The sequence below is a fragment of the Epinephelus fuscoguttatus genome, linkage group LG19, assembly GCF_011397635.1.
Source record: "Epinephelus fuscoguttatus linkage group LG19, E.fuscoguttatus.final_Chr_v1".
In the NCBI taxonomy this organism is placed as follows: domain Eukaryota; kingdom Metazoa; phylum Chordata; class Actinopteri; order Perciformes; family Serranidae; genus Epinephelus; species Epinephelus fuscoguttatus.
Genome location: NC_064770.1, coordinates 23,399,878 through 23,414,169, shown reverse-complemented (window position 1 = coordinate 23,414,169; position 14,292 = coordinate 23,399,878). Strand labels below are relative to the sequence as shown.

General features: G+C 46.8%; 1 protein-coding gene across 2 annotated transcripts in view; it reads left to right on the top strand.

The window, feature by feature from the left end:
• Positions 1-4,018: 4,018 nt before the first annotated feature.
• Positions 4,019-14,292, top strand: part of glis2b (GLIS family zinc finger 2b) — a 34,979-nt gene continuing 24,705 nt past the window's right edge. For both annotated transcript variants that reach the window (XM_049560590.1, XM_049560589.1), the window contains exon 1: positions 4,019-4,944. The gene's annotated coding sequence lies outside the window, so the exon portion shown is untranslated. The remainder of the gene's footprint in view (positions 4,945-14,292) is intronic.

Sequence of the window (14,292 nt, the reverse complement as noted above, 5' to 3'; positions counted from 1 at the left end):
CAAACAGGAACTGTCAACATGAGTGTAGATTTCACTGCAAACCAGATTTATAGCAGTTATTCTTTATTTCTTCACAAGATAGTCTACGAGTTTTTTTTCAACAAGATTAAGAGGATAAACCCAAAACTTGAATTAAACCCCTGAACATCTGGGTTCACCATATTATCTGGTATTCAAGCAGTGGCCGACCCCTTTGGAATAAGAGGGAGAAACGATCCAAAGATCTTATGCTAACGGTCAGTCTCTAATAGGGTATCATCTCCAGTCGTGGCAGTGCAGTTCACCTTAATGTGTTCATCGGTTAGTGATCATCACAGTCAGAACATGCAACAGCACTGATGGGTGGAGTGGAGTGTATGTGGAGAGCATTACAGTTATACCCTTTTCCTACCAAAATTAGCATGTGTATACATTTTTTTTTTTAAACGCGGGTAAACCTGTTAAAAATAGGCAAGAGACTTTTTATATGCCTTACTTATTCAGTCCCTATCTTAAATTTAGTTCCGATTACATTTATTTGATGATGTGCAAGCGCTGCCTGGACAGAGCCAGATGGTGATTTGTGGCAACCCATCATTGCATCACACCGGCAAATGGGCTAAAATTAGCACGTTCACCGAGGTGCTGTATTTAAGTCACCTCTGATTGGAGCTGGATTCATTGAATAGCCTATCCCTGACTACTGCAGTCATTTTTCCCAGAAATAAATGCTGATAATACCCTTTCCAACTAAATACAAAAACCAGATGTGAGCAGCTGTTAGTGTTTTTTTTATTTTCAGGTGTGTCACATTTGACATCACGGACGGGACAGAAAACAGGTCTGTAAACAGTGTAGAGCACCATGGAGGCCAGTGAAAATGTTACAGTGGTTAGTTCTTTTTATAAGTCTTACTTATTCAGTCCCTGTCTCAAAATTGGGGCAGACTGTTTTTTTTCAATGATGTGCGAGCGCTGCTTGGACAGAGGCCCTCATTGCATCCTGCTGACAAACAGGCTTAAGTTAGTGCGTTCACTGAGGTGTCATATTTAAGTCACATCTGATTGGAACTGGAGCCAGTAAACATCCTTGACTACTGCAGAGTTATTTTTCCCTGAAATAAATGCCAATTGTACCTTTTCCGATAAAATACAAAATCCAGATGTGAGCAGGTGTTAGTGGGTTTTTTTTAGTCCAGTGGAAAAGGGGCTTAAGAGAAAATGAAAAGGCAAAAGCCATCCAGGGCACAGTACAAGAAAAGGAAAAACTAAGAGGAAGAAATTTGCAAATTTGCACTTTCTGTATTTTTTTTATTGTTTGTTATTTATTATTATATTTTGTTAGCTAAAGCCCTATTCGGATGGGATTAGTTTAACGTGGAGACGTGGGGTAAAGTAATTATTAACAGGGATTTTAGTCCCATCCGAACGCGCCATATCTGTAATCACTACGGATAATGTCAGTAAAAATTACGACAACATTTACCTTCTGTAAAACAGTCCGGAGAAAATACCTCGGGTAATATTAATCCCGTGCGAATGCGATCCTCTGTAAAAATGTATGCAAATATTTTGTCATGTCCTGTTTAGAACCATTTTTCCGTGTTTAAAGGTAGGGTCTGGAGGATTTTCCAGTTGCTGTTTGTAAACACACATTCAAATTTGGTCCCTCCTATCAGGCTCAACTCTCCCGGGTGTACGGAGCCCGGAGGTACGGAAGAAGGCTTCACAGAAGAGGTTCAGGCAAGGCTCGCGCAGGTGCACGATCGGACACGCTCGGGCAAGGCACCTGCGCTCTCTCATTGGCTGGGGAAATCTCCGCCCAGAAGCAGTTGAGCTCACAAAAACATCAAAATACAGTTAAAGGGCAGGAGCTCTGCAAACAGAGTCACCACCACACATGAGTAGAAGCCCATAGGTGATGATAAAGCAGGATTTCATTTGTATATGTCTATATTTTGTTTTGTTTGAAAATCCTCCAGATCCTACCTTTAAAGCTAGTTTTCCACATTTTTTCGATGATGGAGGCACTTGAAGAAGCATTTGGTGTTGTCTGCAGTCGTGATGGTGGACATTCTTCTAATGATCGTATAGCCCTGCGTGGGAGACCAATCAATAAGATTGAGAAGAAAGCACTTTTCACAGCCATGAGACTTCTGGTTGTGTTAGGTAGGCTCCATATTGCTAATCGTTGTGTACACACAATCCTGTTCATGGGCAATATTTCATATTGGGCTAATCATTAATTATTATTATCCTTCAGCTAAACGTAACACATACAGGAAGCAACATAGCACGTACATGCCGACAGGGAGGTGACGCCAGGGCGCAAACCGAGCTACTACTGCCATCTCTGGTAGAGTTACAGATTTCTTGTCCCGTGCGAATCAAACATTTATATTACAGACATCCTGTGGTAAACTGACATTAGTCCACATCCCTATGTAAAACTAACCCTGTCTGAATAGTACTTAAGTTGTTTATTTGTTCTTGTTTGGAGTAAATACAATAAAGATAATAATGCTTTTTGGAGGGGGTTGGAGAGGGGGTTGCCTAGAGTGCTGAGTGTGCTTAGTCTGGCACTGTACTCAAGTGCAATGTAGATTTCTGTATGACACTTTCATTCATTTTCTGTAACCACTTATCCTGTTGGAGGTCGTGGGGGGGCTGGAGCCTATCCCAGTTGGCATTGGGCGAGAGGCTATACCCTGGACAGGTCGCCAGACTATCACAGGGTCGACACATAGAGACAGACAACCATTCACACTCACATTCCTATGGCCAGTTTAGAGTCACCAATTAACCTGCATGTCTTTGGACTGTGGGAGGAAGCTGGAGTAAACCCACGCTGACATGGGAAGAACATGCAAGCTCTGCACAGAGGTTCTCCCCCACCCTGGGGTTCGAACCAGGGACCCAATGCTGACCACTGCACTGTGCCACCTGCTTGTTATTTATTGTTATATTTTGTTAGCCAAGTTGTTTATTTGTTCCTGTTTGGAATTAATATAATAAAGATAATAATATTTTTTTGAGGGGCGGCACGGTGGTGTGGTGGTTAGCACTGTCGCCTCACAGCAAGAGGGTTGCCGGTTTGATCCCGGGTGTGAGAGCCCTTCTGTGCGGAGTTTGCATGTTCTCCCCGTGTCAGCGTGGGTTCTCTCCGGGCACTCCGGCTTCCTCCCACAGTCCAAAGACATGCAGATTGGGGACTAGGTTAATTGATAACTCTAAATTGTCCATAGGTGTGAATGTGAGCGTGAATGGTTGTTTGTCTCTATGTGTCAGCCCTGCGATAGTCTGGCGACCTGTCCAGGGTGTACCCTGCCTCTCGCCCAATGTCAGCTGGGATAGGCTCCAGCCCCCCCGCGACCCTCAAGAGGATGAAGCGGTTAGAAGATGAATGAATGAATATCTTTTTGAGGGGGGCGTGGGGTGGGGGTTGCCAGCAAAAGCTTACCCAGGGCGCTGAATGTGCTTAGTCCGGCACTGTCAGATTTTTGTATGACACTTGTACACTAAGAACGTGCACATTGTGTAATTTTAAAAACTAGTTGCTGTGAGTGAATGCAGAATTGTTGTCGGCTTAATTTTATGATTTTGATTTTTTTTGTTTTTACTGAAACAGTTTCCTCCTAATCCTTTCTCCTCCAGTATATATGACACACAGTAACACATATAACACATAGTGCTGTATGTATTGGTTCATGGGGATGTAAATACAGGCTACATTAGTGTTACAGCAGAGGAACTGGCTGTCTGGGAGTCAGAACTTTTCAATTATGTAACAGAGTTTTCAGTGCTGGTGAGGCAGCGCTGGTGGCCAGCATGAGAACAGAGATGTCTTAACTCCAAAACTCTGGAGAAGCAAACAGCAGACAGTGAAATAAGAGGGGTGTTACCCTTCATGAGGGCCTGTTGATGGAGGGGAGCTGAGGCGGAGAGATGGCCATGAGGACAGAGAGAGAGAGAGGGAGAGAGAGGGAGAGTTTGGAGAGGAGCCGGGGACTGCCCATGGTGGATGGGCGGAGCAGTAAGCATGCGCTGAGCTGGCAGACTCTGGGCTGGTCCTGACGGGCTGGCTGGGCTCCGGGCGGCTGTCTGTGCGCTTCAGACGGTCTTGGGGGAGACTACCACCAACACTCATCGTCTCCTTGAGTGCTCAGAGAATTGGGAAAAAAAAATAAAAAATAGAAAAGAAAAATAGAAGATACACGAGGACAACTGCGAGAAAAGAAAGCAAACAGCTCCACCTCGGCATCTGGAAAAGCACCGAAGAAGAAGGAGACGATCCTCCCCCTCTACCCCACACCCCGTCGCCAACCCGCCCTATCTACCCTACCCACCACTCCGTGCCATCCCTCTGGTCTCAACTGCCCTCCCACCCCGTCAGGAGAACCACGACCACCCATAGGAAACCCCCACTTGACCAGCGTTGCCATTAAGCGATGCGCTTTGAATTTAGGAAGAAATCACCTTTGCGTTTTTGATGCACAACACAAGCAGTGGTCTTCATTTTTTCCTTTTTCCTCAGCGGGAACAGTTAAAGGTTACGGATCTGGGTGTTTACACTTTTTGACGGGTTTCCAGTGGCATGATAACATGCAGAATATATCATCCCGCGGCAACAACAGACAAAGCTGTCATCCCATAGATTAGTCTTTATTTGAAACAAGCAGCTGTCACACACGCTGCGTTTGAGCTCATGTTTGCTTTTTCCCATGCTTAGAAAGAATCCCGACAATGGTCTGGGAACGGACCGCCTCTCCAGACACCTAGAAATATTTTTTCAAGACGCATCAGCTCTATATTTCGTGTTTATCGAAGAAAAAACGACACATTGACGAGGAGTCATTTGACACCGACGCCGCTTGAGCCATAGGACTTTGCGTGCGAAGTTTGCACCGGGAAGAGGGGGGCCAAGTCGGAGATATCTCGGCCATATCCACGGCATTTTCCCTGTAAGGTAAGCCAGGAGCGAGCCTATCTTGCATGTCAGTCCTGTATACTGTGTCTGCTGTCATGTGTGTCCACGTTGGTGTGAGTGCGCTGCTACAATGTGGAAAAATTGCACGAGTTCAAACAGGGTAGTGACCTATTTTCAGAGACTCTCTCCAGCGGTGCGCCCATATCCTGCAGCCTGGACTCCCCACACTGTCATATTCAAGGCCGGTCGTGGCGGACGTGCCTTTACCGGTGTTTGTGCCATTTACGCACCGTGTCAGTACCTCTTTGAACACGGGAGCGACCTTTTTTCTCCGCTTGTCTGCATCCTCTCTTAAACTATCATCCTCCCCTCCTCAACCCTGAGACATTTTTAGAGCAGTATCACAAATCCTGCCCTATACAGGGGCGTACATCACAGCTCAGCCAGCTGTTGTGCAAGACGCAGGCTTGCACTGAGCTCCTCTGATGTTCTGTCACAACATCTGATAAAGAGTTCAACGTCTACAGACTGCTGACATCCACTTGAAACAGTGATGTATTGGTAAATAAAACTGTGACCGCCACATGAGGTAAACAGCCACAAAAAAAATCACGCTGATCCTCAGATTTACTTTATAGTCTCCACACAATAGACTAAATACGCTCATGTCACCAAGTTAAATATGAAGAAGTGTAGCTAGGTTTATGATCCAGGTCTCAGCAGCAGATCTGTGGAGCTGGTCAAATCTTTGCCTTCCCATTATATCATTTTTGTTTAAACCAATTCTAAGTGAGTCGAAGGCATGCATGTAGTGCAGGGGGCAAGGATGAGCACAGGCACAGAGGCCTAGATAAAGAGCTATTTTCCTCCAATTAAGCAATTCCACTGTCCCTAAGCCTAATTGTGTGCACACTGGGACTGGGTTTGGGATGGACCTTCTCCCCATTGGCTGCCTCCCATGGGCCCATTGTTTCAGAAGATGCCAGGGGAAAGAGCCGAGCCCTGCCAAGGCGGACCTAACAAGCACTGTGCTGGAGTGGAATAAGGCCTGATCATTAAAAAGCATTAGGCCACAATGCAGATCGAGGCACACTCAGGGGGCTGCAGTTGTATTTTGGATCTGAGTAGGCTTGCTGTATATTTCCAAGGTGACTGTATGAAGAGTATAACGCGTGGGCACATGAGAGAAACTGTCACACAGATATCATATGAGACTGGAGGAGGTCTGGCTATGGGCCCACTGGACCTCTCTCAAAGTATGTGGGGGAAGAGGAGCGGCGAAAGAGGCCGCACAGGCTTTGTGTGGAGGGAGGACTTTGACTCCCTCTCCTCCCACCCTCTTCCAGGCCCCTGCTATTTAATCCATAACCCCTCTCTGAACTGTGAGCACAGGTGCTCCTCGCGACCACGGCCTGCTTGCCACATTGTTTATCCAATCAGCTGATGATCAGTTCAGCCGCAGGTCAACCATAACATCCATTTGACAGAAAGACCGGGGCCAGACGAAGAGGCATCTATCACCAGCCGCACACTGGTCGTGCAGGCGATACCTCTCTTACACAGCACTTAGTCACTGCAGAGAAAAGGCTTTCAACGCCAATATAAAGCCAGATGTCCGCTGGGGTCCAGCTGTGCATCCCTGTGGTGGCATTCCACACTCTCAGGATGTGTGCGTGTGTGTTTGTGTGGGCAGCCTTTTTTTTTTTTTTTGCTGTACATTTTCTGGCCCTGACTGCATGCTTGGCCAGATGTAGATACTTGGGACAGCTGCTGGGTGCAACAGCTTGCACAGAGCCTCAGTCAGAGTTTGACACCAAGTTGCTTCGTCTGCCGCAATGGGTACACAAGAAGATATACCATAAAGGCTTTCCACCCATGCCTGTCTCTGAAAGCAAATCACGGGTGTGGTTGTTGCCTCCCTAATTTTCCCGTGCCTTAAGGTTTTGCCTCGCACCACAGCTGTGTGACATCATACCCCTGAGGTCTCAGACCGTGTGAGGGTAAGGCAGCTGCTTTATGGTGGAAAAGGTGGACCCTAATGGCATAGTCCTGCGTCAGAGAACAACCACGAGGCATGTGGTGGAGGGATGGTGGGAACCCACAATGCACTTGTACTTAATGCCTTAAACCAGGCTAATAAAAGTGTACCGCATCTGATGTAAAAAGAAGCAGTTGAGTCTGACATAGTGTGTATAGTACCAGGAAGGAACTGTCATCTGAAATGTAAGGTGACGACAGAAAGTTTTGTTTTTCACACAAGTGTTGTGGGGCCACTAAAATATGTTTTCCACTAGGGGTAAAAGAAAAAATTCAGCTGTCTGCTACCAGTAATTGGGTGGAATATAAGTGGTACAAACTACAGTGGGAGAGCCAGTGTGAGTGTTTGAATTGATATCACAGTGGGGGTTCATAGCTGCCGGGGATTACGGTCAAACTGAAAGGCAACTCAGCAGCAGGGGTGGGAGGATTATAGTGGTCATTGAATGAGGCAGCACGCAGTGAAAACAAGGCACCTGATACACACTTGCATTTATCTTCACAGGGATAAGAGCCACTTTATTGTAGACCCACATGACAGATATGTCCTTCCTGTGGTTACACTTGTAGACAAGAACACGATACCAATTGAATTTCTAATCAGACAATTTGTGATTCATCCGTTACAGAGAGTAGTGCGCCCACAAGTGAAAACAACTGGACGCCAACATTAAGAGGCTTTGGGGTGCTAATTTTCAAAGTTGGCACAAAGGTAGGGGTATCTTGTGAAACTGGACAACCCAAGGCATCCATTGGTACAAACCATGTTGGCACAGCTCATTTTGACATGTTGCACCATTAGGAGCACTTTGCTAAATGTCAAATGTAGAGTAAAGAGCCAATTCATTTGCTGGGATTTTGCCTTCAAATGAAATTATTACCATAACCTCTTCCACTCTGTAGCAACGCTGGCGTTCTTGGCTGAGTTTTAAAGCCAGTTAATGATGGTACTGGTAACATATGAAACTAGAAGACCTGATGAACTGGTATCAACCATGTCGTGCTAGCTTGTTGGGAAGGGGGCCAAATAGCGCTGCAGTGCTAGGCTAAATTTTGGCAGAGGAACAAGTGCCAAAGGCCATGTTCATGTTTGAAACCTCATCTCAAGATAACTACATAAAAATAGATTCTATGGGTACCCACAAGTCTCCCCTGAACTTGAGAAGGCATATATATAGCATAAAAAAATCCTGAAACACACAAGGCTTTTGGTTTTGATGTGCCACCCCAACATTTTCAGTGGCCCCATCTGGCCACCTTCTGGAGGCACCACTGTCAAGAGATGAAATATGACTAACATTAGGTTAATGTCATGTTGAATGGAATTGCTCATCCCAGCTCTTGACCTTTGATTAGGCTGAAAATGTCAGAGGGGATACATGATGTAGCCCGATGAAGGATCATGTTCCTCCAGTGAGATGGCTGAGAGAGAGGATGTGGGGTAGGCTACAGTAACCATGGTCGGATTTGGATGAGGTCTTTTAAAATTACGTGTCACAGTGTTCATGTATTATAATTTATCTTTTTCGTATCAATTCTTCTGCCACAATACCAACAGATTACAATTCAGTTTCATAATCCATCTGTTATTACTAACTTGACCTGCTTACTTTGTAATTAATATGGAGTTTTTGGCAAATCCTCTGTTATTTTGCAGCTGATATTGGCTGAACGGTAAACCAGCGGATTTCATTCGAGCCACAAGGCTGAAGTCATCAATGTAATTCATTAAAATCTAAGTTGAAACAGAGCAGATTCAATAGCTGAACTTGAGTTAAACTTGAAAATGACAGCAAACGACTTTCTCATATCAGCACGGTCCGGCACTGTGCTTTGTTTTTTTCTTCCACAAAATATCTCATCACTAATCATTGCCATGTGTGGAACAGTGGAGGTGACACACTCATACTTTGGAGTGCTGCAGCGTGATGTGTCTATGTGGGGTGACGGCCAGACTCCTGGACCCATACGTTAAGAATAGACAGAGCGGATACAGAGCTTGACTCACACTAACTTGCAAACTGAAGGAGACCAGTGCATACCACTTTGCTCCCTGGCTGGCTGGGCTCACGGAGCGTGCATTTTTCTCCAGTTAAACTGTAACCACTAATCACCTCACGGCCTCACTGTTTCCTCCTGGAGCAGACCATTCCTGGGTCCCCAGGGTGGGTTTAAAAAAAAATTGCCCCCCTTGGGGAATATATGGTCTATCCTTTTTTATAATCACCTATGTGGGACATCCCAAACGTGCACAAGGCTCTTGCTCTCTCAGCGAGGATCTGCCACAGCAAAGTTTAGGGGTCAGTTCCTCTGTTGCAAGTCTGCAGGCCTGCATTTCCAAAATAAACACAGTGCCTCACTCCAGCTACCCCACCCTACCTCTTCTCATTCTCTTTAATGCTCCTTCTGCGCTCCCTGCTCAGTGTTTCTATCGTGAGAGAATTTCAGCTCGTGGAGCCCTTCAGACAATACGCAGACCATGTCTGGGGCAGGGCACACTTGATGAGGAAAAGTTAAAGAAAGAATACAGGAGTAACGCCAAGACTTGAAAGAATAACAGCAATGCAAAGGAGCTGTCGCAGAAGGGGTGGAGGGAATAGAGGAAAGCTTGTTTTTTCAAAATCCGTTTTGGGTTTCCACCAACATACTTTAAACTTACAGATGATAGCAAACTTGGATCTAGCCACAGCTTTGAGATATCTGGGAGCTCAGTTCAAGGAGCTGTGAGTTGTTCGGTAATATGCTCACAGCAATGCAGTTTAAGTGGAGACACAGCTGGTTTGTATTATTATTTACTTGCTTGGCCAACACCCTGGATTCTCCAGTCTCCCCTCAATAGCGCTACAGCTAGTTCAGTATGACTGAGGTATGTATGTGTGTGTTTGCTTGTTTGAAGAGAAAAGAAAGGGAGGAGTCGGACAAGAGGGGCTCTGCCTGTAAGTGCGGGTGAGGAATCTCATGCTGAGAAGGGAGAGACGGGGGAGAGAGATTGATGGTGTTTTTTAAAGAAGGGGATGAGGGAGAGATGGGTGAGGCATTTCGGAGACTCAAATGCGACTCTCAAGTCTGGGCCTGGGCCCGGCTCCCTGTCTGGGCATATCCAGTCCTGTCAGCTAGCTTCCAGACTTTGCCCCCTTCACCCCCTCCTTCCCTCCATCCCAGACTCCCTGGGACTCCATCTCCTCCTCGCTTTTAACTCCACTCCCTCCCTCCCTCCCTTGCATTTTCGTCTCCCACTTTCCATGAGCCCCCAGCTTCATAAGTGACGCTTACATTATATAAGACATTCTCCATCTTATACATGCAGTGAAAGAGAGAAGGAGAGGGGAAGAGAGAAAAAAGTTTGGCCTGTAAGTGTTTACCTTCTCTGTGGTGTTGTGGAGATGTTGCCAGCACTAATTTAATTCATATGTACCATGGCTGTTTTTTTTCTTATGAGGGGAGCCTTGTGTAATTTGGAAATGTTTTAAGTTTGAGGTTACATTTTGTGAAATAAAGACTTATTCTGACCTCAGATGCTTCTATGAAGTAGCCTCACTGTTTTTATTTGGTTGCTAAAAGTTTTAATAACCGACTCTCAGTGGCCATCTTGAATTACGACCAGTCACTATCTTAACACAGCCTGTCTCTCTGTCTTCCACTGCGTCCGATTGCTTCTCAACGCCCTTACTCCTTGGTCTCAATAAATGGTGCTGTCAGTCACGGTGAGCTTGGCTATTTTCTTAATTGATTCTAAATGTCAGTATTGATTCAGGACAGAAGAGTGTGTAAGAGCACGAGCATCGCCCTGACCTTCAGCACTAATTGAGATCCTCTTTTAGGCTCGTTCTTTCCAACGCTGCCGATATACTGTACGATTGTCCGCGGCACATTTATCAGCCCTCACTGTTCAGAGGGTTTCGCCAAATCAAAAGAGGAATCGGCTCCAGATCTTTGTGGAGCTTGTCTCCAACAGATCGCAACACATGCCAACAAATTTAAATCAAGAGTTACTCCATTTTGCAGCATTATGCTCAACTCTGTCTGTCGCCATCTCGCTCGCCCTCCATCTGTCCCTTTGCATCTGTCTCTCTGCTCTCTTTCTCTGTTTCTCTCTCTTGGATGGAGCCGCAAAAGATAAAAGCTGTAGGGTGGAGCCTGTCACTTAGTTGAGCTAGGACACAGAAATACAGAGAGAAAAGGGAGAGGGAGGGAGATAAAGAGAGGAGAGAAAAGACCGTCATATTGACCTTGTCTTAATGCCAGCCATGGTGGGAGGGGACACGGGGCGGAGGGTTACTCAGAGAAAACAGGCGCTCCATGTGAGGAGGGAGAACACAGGGCTGCCGTTAAGTTGGCACAGCCTCACAAGGAAAAGACAACACCGGCTTTGTGTGTACATATATATGTGAGATCACTGGCGAGGGAGGCAGAAGGGCTGAAATGGAGGTATAGCGGACAGTATGGGGGGCACGCCCAAATTTAAAGAAGCAGGAGCTCCTTGATCACCCTGCAGTGTGTGTTTGCCCCCCAACACACACACACAAAAACACACATCCAGTCACTTTGTCCGCTAATTGCTCTCTGCTGTTTTGTATTTCTCCCTCTTCCTGTTTTCCTCCCCTTTCAAAATGCTTTGGTTTTGGAAGCCGAGCCCCTGCCCTGTCCCTTCTCTCTGTACATAAACACACTCAAGCACACATGTAGACTCACATGCTAACAAACACCAATGGAGACACTCCCTGTCCAAAGCACATCTGGCTTTGTGTGCCCCCCCTCTCCCCCTCCTGGCTCTCTCCTGGGCAGCATGGCTGGTGCACAGGTGTCACCCAGCCCTCTCCAGGGACAGGGAGTGGCCATCCAGGAATTCTGGGGCAAAGAAATAGGAAAGTTACGACACCGTGGACGTGTCCGACAGGCCTCCGCACCACCACGCAACGATAAGAGACCAACCACCCACCCCACCCCGTGCGTTGCCCCCAGCCTCCCGGAGGCCGTGTTGCATAAAGCTGTTGTTGGGATCATATTACTCTGGCTATTGAATAAGAAGACTTGCTTCCCAGGGAGTTCACTATGTGCCGTCGGCTTATTGAGTTGCAGGCAAATGAAAGTGGCCGGGTCAGTGTGTAAAGGCGAAAGGGGTTTGTTTCTCATGCGTGTGGTGCCATAATATTCCTGTCCAGGAAATGACTGTGAGACAGGCGCACCCCTCCCAGCACTGGAGCGGTACCACAGCGCTCTGAACTGGTCTGAACTCCACAACACACAGCCAACACGCTGTGCACCAGTGTGCGTGTGTACACGTATGCATCGTCTGTATGGCTGTACAGCCGGCGTGTTTATGTGTGCATTTACTGAATGCCTCCGTAGCTGGGAGGATAGACCACATTGGCCCAGCAACTGTTGCTGAAATACACCCAGGGGTTTGCTGCTTATCGTACCACACTTTCCATATGCATGTCACCCCTATTAATCTGCCCTCAGCTTGCTGTTAACTGTGTGGGAGAAAGGGGAGAGAAAGAAAGAGAGATTTCTGGGCTTCCTCCCATTCCCTCCTACCCAGTGGCTTAGAACCGGTGCTGGGTTTTCACCAGTGAGGCAATATAACAGACATCTCCTGTTGACTTCAATGGCAGCTACTTTATACACTTAAAAGAAGCTTGAAGCTGTGTCGGTTATCTGTGATATACTTTACATACATCCTCACGTTTTGGCGTGCACACCTGTGTGCTTCTTTTTGGGCTGAAGCCATTTCTCCAAAGGCTTAAACTCTGCTCTGGGTTTTAGGGAGCGGCCTTTTGTTTGTGTGTGTGTGTGCTGAGAGAACCTGGTATTTTAAAGATTTAGGCAGGTGCCAGTGCTTTGCATTCCTGGCCTGACCTTGTGCTGCCTTTAGGGGAGGTCTGCCTCTACAAAGCCGGCAAACCAGGGGTGAATGTGTCCGTGCATACGTGCGTGCACATCTGCACATATAGGCATGGCAAGGTTTCAGCTTTAAGCTTTGCCTTTTAAAATGCTACACCCTCCCTTTTTCCATCCATGTCTAAGTGCTGTGCGTTGGATAAGATCACTCCTTGCATGCATGCATCTCTACAGGGCTTAGCATGCCCCTGCATATCCATTATATACACTCAGTGGGGACACATGTCATCTGCACCGGCCCAGCAAGGAAATATAGACGAAAGGACATTTTTGTTTGGGAAAGTGTAGACCTCCAGAGATTATGTTAAAATGCCAGATCTGACAATGTTACACCTCCACAGATATTACTTGAATTTTATACTGCCAGTCTAGCTGTTAGAATAATGCTAATGTCGGTGTGAGTCAGCTGGAATGACAGCATTTAGTGTGGGAGTAGCGGAGAACCATCACTTCCGAAACACAGACCCTATCCAGCAGCCCCAGCAGAACGGACACAGCTGGTTGGTGGGCTGATGAGAGGGCAACGAGCTGGGACGTTGTGCTGTTTGATCCTCCAGAATCAGATCCATTCAAAAGTTCCTCCAGCACCTTGACGAGAACAAATGAGTCAAAATAACCCCCGCACACCTCCCCGCATGCACGTAAAACAAAAACATGTTTACCCTGAGTTTAGCTGTGAAAATGCACAAACTGTAAAACGGAGCTGTTAACTTTTATCGCTGTGCTTTTTTTTTTTCTCTCTATCACCCACCACCGGCTCTGTCAGCCTCAGTCTGTTTTTCCTCACTCTCTCATTGGCTTCATTTCTCCTTTTCTTTCGTCCCCTTCCCTCCCCACCCTCTCTTCTTTCCTCTCCTGTTGCTTTCCTACTGAGCATGGTGCGGTGACGCCCCTGCTTTGGCTGGCGAGCCTACTCCAGACCCTGTGATTGCGCGCAGGAGTCGGAGGATTGCATCACTGCCTGTGGGGAGAGGCCACAGGAATGGACTGAAAATTCGGGTGGGGGGATACAGTAGAGGGAGAAAGAAGAGACGTTAGAGGGGTTGATAAAGGAGAGGAAGAGAAGAGAGCGATGACATACGAGGGGGATATAGCCTGAGGAAGTGGGGAGGAAGTGGCGAGGGAATGGGGCTGAGGGAGATCATGCAAGTTTTTGTTTATATGAAAGTATCGCAGAGCAAAGATGAGAGAGGAGGAGTGGAGGGAATGCGTTCAGTAGACTGCAGGAGGTAGAAAGGCCCAGCAGAGTTAGTGGGAGGTCAAAGTGAGCCGGGGTGGGGATGTCGATCAAATCTCCTGAGTGCAAAGACAAACACATACTTCCCTCCTCTTCTCCTCTCTCCTCTCCTCTCACGGACGGTGGTAGGCCTCCTGCTGTGTTCATTGGTTCCCCGCCGCCCATTGCTGCGCTATGAGACTGTTTTGTTGTGAAATGCCCCACGTTATTGT